The sequence below is a fragment of the Austrofundulus limnaeus genome, unplaced genomic scaffold, assembly GCF_001266775.1.
Source record: "Austrofundulus limnaeus strain Quisiro unplaced genomic scaffold, Austrofundulus_limnaeus-1.0 Scaffold1479, whole genome shotgun sequence".
NCBI lineage: Eukaryota > Metazoa > Chordata > Actinopteri > Cyprinodontiformes > Rivulidae > Austrofundulus > Austrofundulus limnaeus.
Window position 1 is genome coordinate 31101 of NW_013953881.1, and position 6753 is coordinate 37853.

General features: G+C 38.1%; 1 protein-coding gene and 1 pseudogene across 16 annotated transcripts in view; one reads left to right on the forward strand and one right to left on the reverse strand.

Annotated features, from left to right (window-relative positions):
* LOC106535526 (serine/threonine-protein kinase WNK2) overlaps positions 1-6753 on the reverse strand; it is a 45775-nt gene that overhangs the window by 29938 nt on the left and 9084 nt on the right. The gene's annotated exons all lie outside the window — the stretch shown is intronic.
* Positions 654-1103, forward strand: LOC106535528 (serine/threonine-protein kinase DCLK2 pseudogene; annotated as a pseudogene).

Genomic DNA, 6753 nt, shown 5'->3' on the forward strand with positions numbered 1-6753 from the left:
CTTAGAAGATTTTTTTTTTGCCTCATATCTCTCCTCTCATCTCTCAGGAATTCTGCAGCTTTAAATAACCCTCATCTCAGAGTGTTTCCCATGTTCCAGTCACACTTTCCTCACACCCTTCCATTTGTCACTTACTTTTTTTCACTTTTATCAGACAATTGAGGCTTCTCCATTATTCACAAGGCACATGCACTGCAGCCTCAAAAGGTGTTAGTCACTGTCTAAATACACACTCACAATACTAGAAGAAAGCTACGCCTGCCATAAAAAAGCAGACAAATAGTATTGTCTGGGAAGATGTATCAGTTACAGCAGGGTATGTGGGCACTTTATATATGACACCTCTTTTATTGAAATTTATGTTTTGGAAGGAAGCTGCAAATAATGCTCGTAGTCATTTTTAACCCAATGTTGAGATCAACTGTTCAGCTTAAAATAAAGACTGCAGTTTTACATGTAAGATTAACACACACACACACACACACACACACACACACACACACACACACANATCATTTTCACACACACACACACACACACACACACACACACACACACACACACACACACACACACACACACACACACACACACACACACACACACGAGGAGAAACACACACCAGTTTGTTGAGCGCTGGGTGCTTCTTCCAGGACGAGGCTCCGTTAGAGTCCAACACTGTGAGCAGCGCCGAAGACCACGCTGATGAAGAAGCTCTGGAGTCGGATCAGGACTCTCCGCATCTGGAGACCAAACAAGTCCCCTCACCCCTGGTCTAGAGCTCATCGCCCTCCATCAACTGGAAACTTAACCCTACTGGTCAAAGGTTTCCACAAGTCTAGTCCAGTTCCCTTCAACTGGGTCCAAGTTTTTATTTTTTTTACTATGAGCCAATCGTTGGGTCGTATTTAAAAACCAAATGAGTCTGGATTTATGGAGACCAACAAGATCCAGTCTATGAGAGGGACTACTTGAATTGGAACCAGTTTGGTCTAATTAAACCACTGATCTAGATGTAGTTCTGGAGCAAATCTATGGGATAAATCTTGTGCCAGCAGCAGTGGTGGGCAGCGCTAATCCAAAAGTTAGCTCCGTAATTTCTAAAGCGCTTATGAAAATATTTAGGTTCGCAACTTCAAAAGTGCTTATAACATAGAAAAACTAGCAGAAGCTAATTTTAAAGCGCAAGTTCAATTTGACACTTACTAGCTGGCAACAATTCATGTACAATATATACACAACACTGCCAACTAGTGGTGTATGAACTGTTGTACAGCTTAATCCTACAGCTGCAGATTGCTGGGGAAGTGATTTCCTGAAACAGACCTTTAGCTCCTGGTGTAAAAATTAAAAAGTTGTTGAGGATTGCTAGTTCGGCAGCTTCTTGGTCTTTTCCTTTTGTTTGTTGTAGATTTTTCATAAAAGAAGCATTAATAATTTTAAAACAGTTTATTGGAAAACTGAAGCGATGCATTCTGGGTACATGACAGATTTGATTTGTGACGGGAAACGAAAGCACGGTGTACAGGAAACTATCTTCCCTTCAAAATAAGAGCCTGAATTTTAAGGTATTCCATGTAGTTGCTCCAGTTGACCACTAGATGTCAGTCTTCATCAGCATAACATCTTTAAATCATTTCTGTGTCTCTAACACCGTTGGCCGATTGCTTCGACCAATTATGTCAAGTACTGAGCTCCAGCGTTTAAACTTTATTTATTTATTTATTTATTTATTTTTAAAAGGAGCTCTAGTTGTAAAGTAAAATAAATCAATACATATAAAATTTTAGTATGGATTACAAACATTAACTGTTTTTGCTATTGCCTTCCTGTTACGTAAGCAGACACAAAGCATTGTGGGAAATCAGAACCGTGGCTCAATGCAACAGTCAGCAGGATGTATCAGTGTGTTTATCTGGGAGGGGTGCTGTTGGATAGATCACATGTGTTGTGATTCATTGACAGTCACACCTTCTGCTGTTCAACATAATGATGACTGGTAGATAATTAGTTATTAGCGGTACTGCATTTTAATTTTAGAAAGCGCAAATCCGCTTATGAATTATAAAAATTAGTAAGTCAGCTAAAGCACAAATGAAATATTTAGGTCAGCAATTAGCGGATTTGCACTTTAGCGGGCTGGTGCCCACCACTGGCCAGCAGGAACTGAATTTGAATTGCTCAGATTGAATCTGAATGTGCATAAATTGAAACTGAATTTAATGGTTTGAATTTGAATTAATTTGCTTTGAAACTGTTTTGATTACTTTCACTTTCAGTTCTATAATTTAGATTTTTGTGTCACATCCTGGTCCTTGAGAAAGCCGGCCAGAGTAATCAAACAGATCGACAGATTTACGTTTCACTTCAGTAAAGCTTCGCTGAGTTGATGCAATCCACCATAAAAGTGACAAAAACAAGTTATTTTATTGCAGTGATTAATTTTACCTATAGACAGTGTTACATTTACATCCCATCATTACAGGATTTTGAGAGTTACATTACAGAAGGAAGCTTTACCAAAGTGAAACATAAATCTGTGGATCTGTGTTTGATTACTCTGGCTGGCTTTTCTCAAGGATCAGGATGTCTGAAACATAAATCTGAATATTGGAACTAAAATTGAAAGTAGTCAAACTGAATTTTTAATAAACCTGAACAAATTAATTCAGTTTCAATTTAGTGGAATTCATTTTCAAACCAATTCATTCAATTTTAAGTTATGCACATTCAGATTCAATCTGAGCAATTCAAATGCAGTTCCAGCTGGCACAAGATTTATTCCATACAAACTCCATTAAATCCTTTGGAAAGCCAACATTAATGTCCCCACATCTACATTAATCTAGAAACTCAACAAACCAAACTGGTTACAGAAATGTGAGGTTTGATCCAGAATTAAACAGTTTTTACCATAAAGACAAACAATGTTGTATTTTCATTCATCTAAATATTTGGTGCTGAAAACAAAACTGAACCTCTGATCTAGAAAATATTTTTAATTTATTTAGGTTCAGGTACAGCTTGTTCCTGTTTCCTTCACTGGAAACATCTCCATTTATTAAGTATTAGCCTCAGATTTGGTTGATTTCTATTTGGAGGATTTTATGATGCATTTAGACAACCACTCTTGTAAATCTGGTCTGGAACACATCCTATTTTCTGGAAACCAAACTAAGTCAGCTTAAGTCCAGATTTTGTTCTTTCATTCACAGAAAATCTGCTTTTGAGTTTTCCCGCCATGTTATTTAAAGACAAACCTTTATTTTGGTTTTCCTGACCCGGGGTCCTAACACATATAGGGTTTTATCTACCAGAAACTGGTTCTGAAAACCGGTCCCGACACCAGATCCGGTTCTGCAGTATTAAACCCAGCTGATCAACATTTCTGCTCCAGAGCGTTGTGCCAATTTTGCAGATTTTGCACAAGGCCTGCCTCTTTATAAGCTCCATTAAAACCACCACAGACTTTATTTTTTTATTTTTATTTTTTTGTGAGACACTACTGAAGTCAACTGCTTGCTGCTTGAAGAACATAAATGTGAAGACAGGGACATCGTGAAGACAGATTTGGACTTGAGGGTTTTGTTGAGTTGGACTGAGGTTTCATCAGAGCTGCTCTTACTGAACCTCTGATCTAAAATTTCTATAACCTCATCCATAAATCTGAACAGATGAATCATTCAGACATGCTCTGATTTAGGGATTATCTTTTCTAATCCCTGCCATCAGGTAACCGGGACGTCTTCCATTTATTTAAAAGAAAAAAAAGTCCAATTTCTGTCTCACCTCGTGTTGTCTCTGAAGACATTCCTGAGTTTTTCTGCCTATCATCCACTGACTGAGAGCTGTGAGCACTGTGCCTGTTTACGCTGCTGATTCATCCTGAACCCCTCGTCCTCCAGGTTGGACCACTCAGACCCTTAGAGTCAGCTGTTTCTGGTTCTCACTGCTCTTTAGCCAAAACATACTTTACTTTATAAAATAAACACACATCTTGGGATATATTAACACCAAGAGTTGGAGAAGAAAAGCTACAACATTCCCATGTCTGTACATGTAAGAGGTCTGAGCTCAGTGGAGGACTGGAACCAAGCACCGAGTCTGGGTCAGATCAGGTTAATCGTTAAAAAGGTTCAAGTTTGACTTGAGAAAATTAACTTCAAACAGTCCTTGGAAGAGTACCACTAAAGTCTAATCCCAGTTTTATGTCTTAGCCCTGGTTTTCAGGTGTTCACTCCAAGGCACGGAGCCAGATCCTGGTCCTCGAGGACCACCATCCAGCACGTTATAGTAGTTTCCCTGCTCCTCAAACAAGTCTTCATCTAAAACCTGCAGGACAATGATCCTTGAGGACCAGGATCGGTTACCACGCCTTAAGGGTTAAAAGGGGTAGGGGTGTCCCAATTCTCTTGTAACAAARTAAGTGTTTTTCCCCCAAAGGAATAATTCAAACAAAATCTTAAAAATAGCTGGAAGAAGTTAAGGCCAAACATGCTAACTAGCTTTTAGTTAACGGGAAAATTTGTTCGTAGTCGATTACAGTTACCAGAAACAAACTCACAACCATTTATAATCTTTAATTTATATTCCTCTTTTTTATGACAAAGCCCCACGCAGTTACAGATTCAACTCTAGAAAAATCGGGTTTAGGTAAAATATTTTTTGTAATTATGGACGATGCATTGACTTCTTTGAAGAGTTTCCAGTTTTTGGGTAAATATTTTAAGCCGAACCTCTTGTGATTTAAATTAAAAGTCAAGGAGACTTGGATGGGGGTAATCTAGGTAASACAGTTGCGCTTCCATTGCATATGTACGCAAAACTTTGTCGATATTCTGTTAATGTCGGAAAAAACATTAAGTAAGAAACGCTATTAAAATCACGTGTGAATACGTTTGTTCTCGCATTGTCATTACAAACATGGCGACAATGGATGTAAACACATGCACATTGCTAAAACGACACTAGCGCTGATCATCAGCCATCAGAGGAGATATKCACYTCTTATCCAGGCTTTCGAGCAACAAGCCCCTTTTACTTAGGAGCGACTATGTATGCTGTGTTTTTGGGAAATTGTAGTRGTGATTTTACTACTTTCTTTTTCTACATTGGTGATTTTACTATTACTACTTCCTGTTGTCTTCTTTGTCATCTTTTTTGCCAGAAGAAACATTGGTTGTGGATCACTTGACTCCCGTGATGTGGAAAAAGTGATTCCATTGCAGTTTTGCGAAATACACCAATTTCGATACGGCCTAAAAACCACCTTATCCTAGTGCAAAAACATTTTGTCGAAAAACTTATGTTTTTTCAGAATTGATGTGTTTCCATTAAGCAATTTTTTTTCWAAACTCTAATTTGAGCATTTTTATGGTCAATGGAAACGCAGATACTGAGATTTGACTTTAGTGTTCTCTTCTGGTCCAACATTTATCTGACCATCCTTATAAACCTTTCACTATAAAGCTTGATTAAGTGTTTACCTTTAAAGAAATCATGTTAACAAACTGAGGTTTCTGCCTGCAGTATGACTGAACTTAAAGACTCATTCCAGTCCAAACATTGAGCTGTCTCACCTCTCCTGAGTTTACATCACTTTACACAAGTTYAAACTGTAAATACTGTAAATATCCTTGTGTTTGTGTGAGTCTGTTGTGAAGTAGAGAAACAGTAGCAGCTAAAGAAAACGTTCAGCAATCTCATCATGGACACGTGTCAATACTCTGGAAAAAGAAATCTACCCAGACTTTTCTTAAATGAAGGAAAGCTTTTTCCACGTTGATGCYTTTTGACATTTTCAAATGTATTTTAGGTAGTTAGCTAATTATTCAATTAAAACAYGGAAATCATAAGAAGGATGTTGATGATCTGTAATGAAGTGTGGACAGATCTGGTAGCAAACTTAGTTCTTTCTTTATAGCATCGTCTGTCTGTAAAATATCCAACATGTCGCTCCGTTTCACATCTTTTATATTTTATACTTTTACTGGTTGTTAGAATGAAGGAAAGATGTTTGAATTTGTGAAAAAGAGGAACTTATTTGTCTGCATCAAATGAAGGAGGTTCCTTTCTGTAAAACTTGAACATGTGGTCTGGATTACCTGATTGCAGTGATGCAACCTCTCCATGGCCTTGACCTTTGGCTGGAGCTGCTGATTCAGAGTTTGACACATGGTTCTGCTGTGGAGAATTAAATTATGCTCCAAATAGACCAAAAATACTAATTGGTGTTTAGCATTCACAATCAGAAACCTTTTTCAGACCAGTTAACAATAGTGTGAAGGACCAAGCAATGGAGGCATAGCAGACAGAAAAAAATCTTTAAGTCTTAAATATGGGTCTTTATTTCCCAAAAAAGTTAGGAAAAATGCTACAGAATTCAAAACATATTTACAATAATGGGTCAATAAAAGAGGGGAACAAAATATAACTTTACTCAAAAAGGGATTTAAAGAATAGAACCAAGTGGACCAAGTTAACTCACCAGACCCAAGAAACTCATCAAACCCAACAGACACACCAGACCCAAGAAACGCAATAAAACCATCAGTCTCACCAGACCCAAGAAACTCAGCAAACCCACTAGACCCAAGAAACTCAACAAACTCGCCAGACTCACCAGACCCAAGAAACTCAACAAACCCACCAGTCTCACCAGACCCAAGAAACTCAACAAACTCACCAGTCTCACCAGACCCAAGGAACTCAACAAACCCACCAGTCTCACCAGACCCAAGAAACTCAACAAAC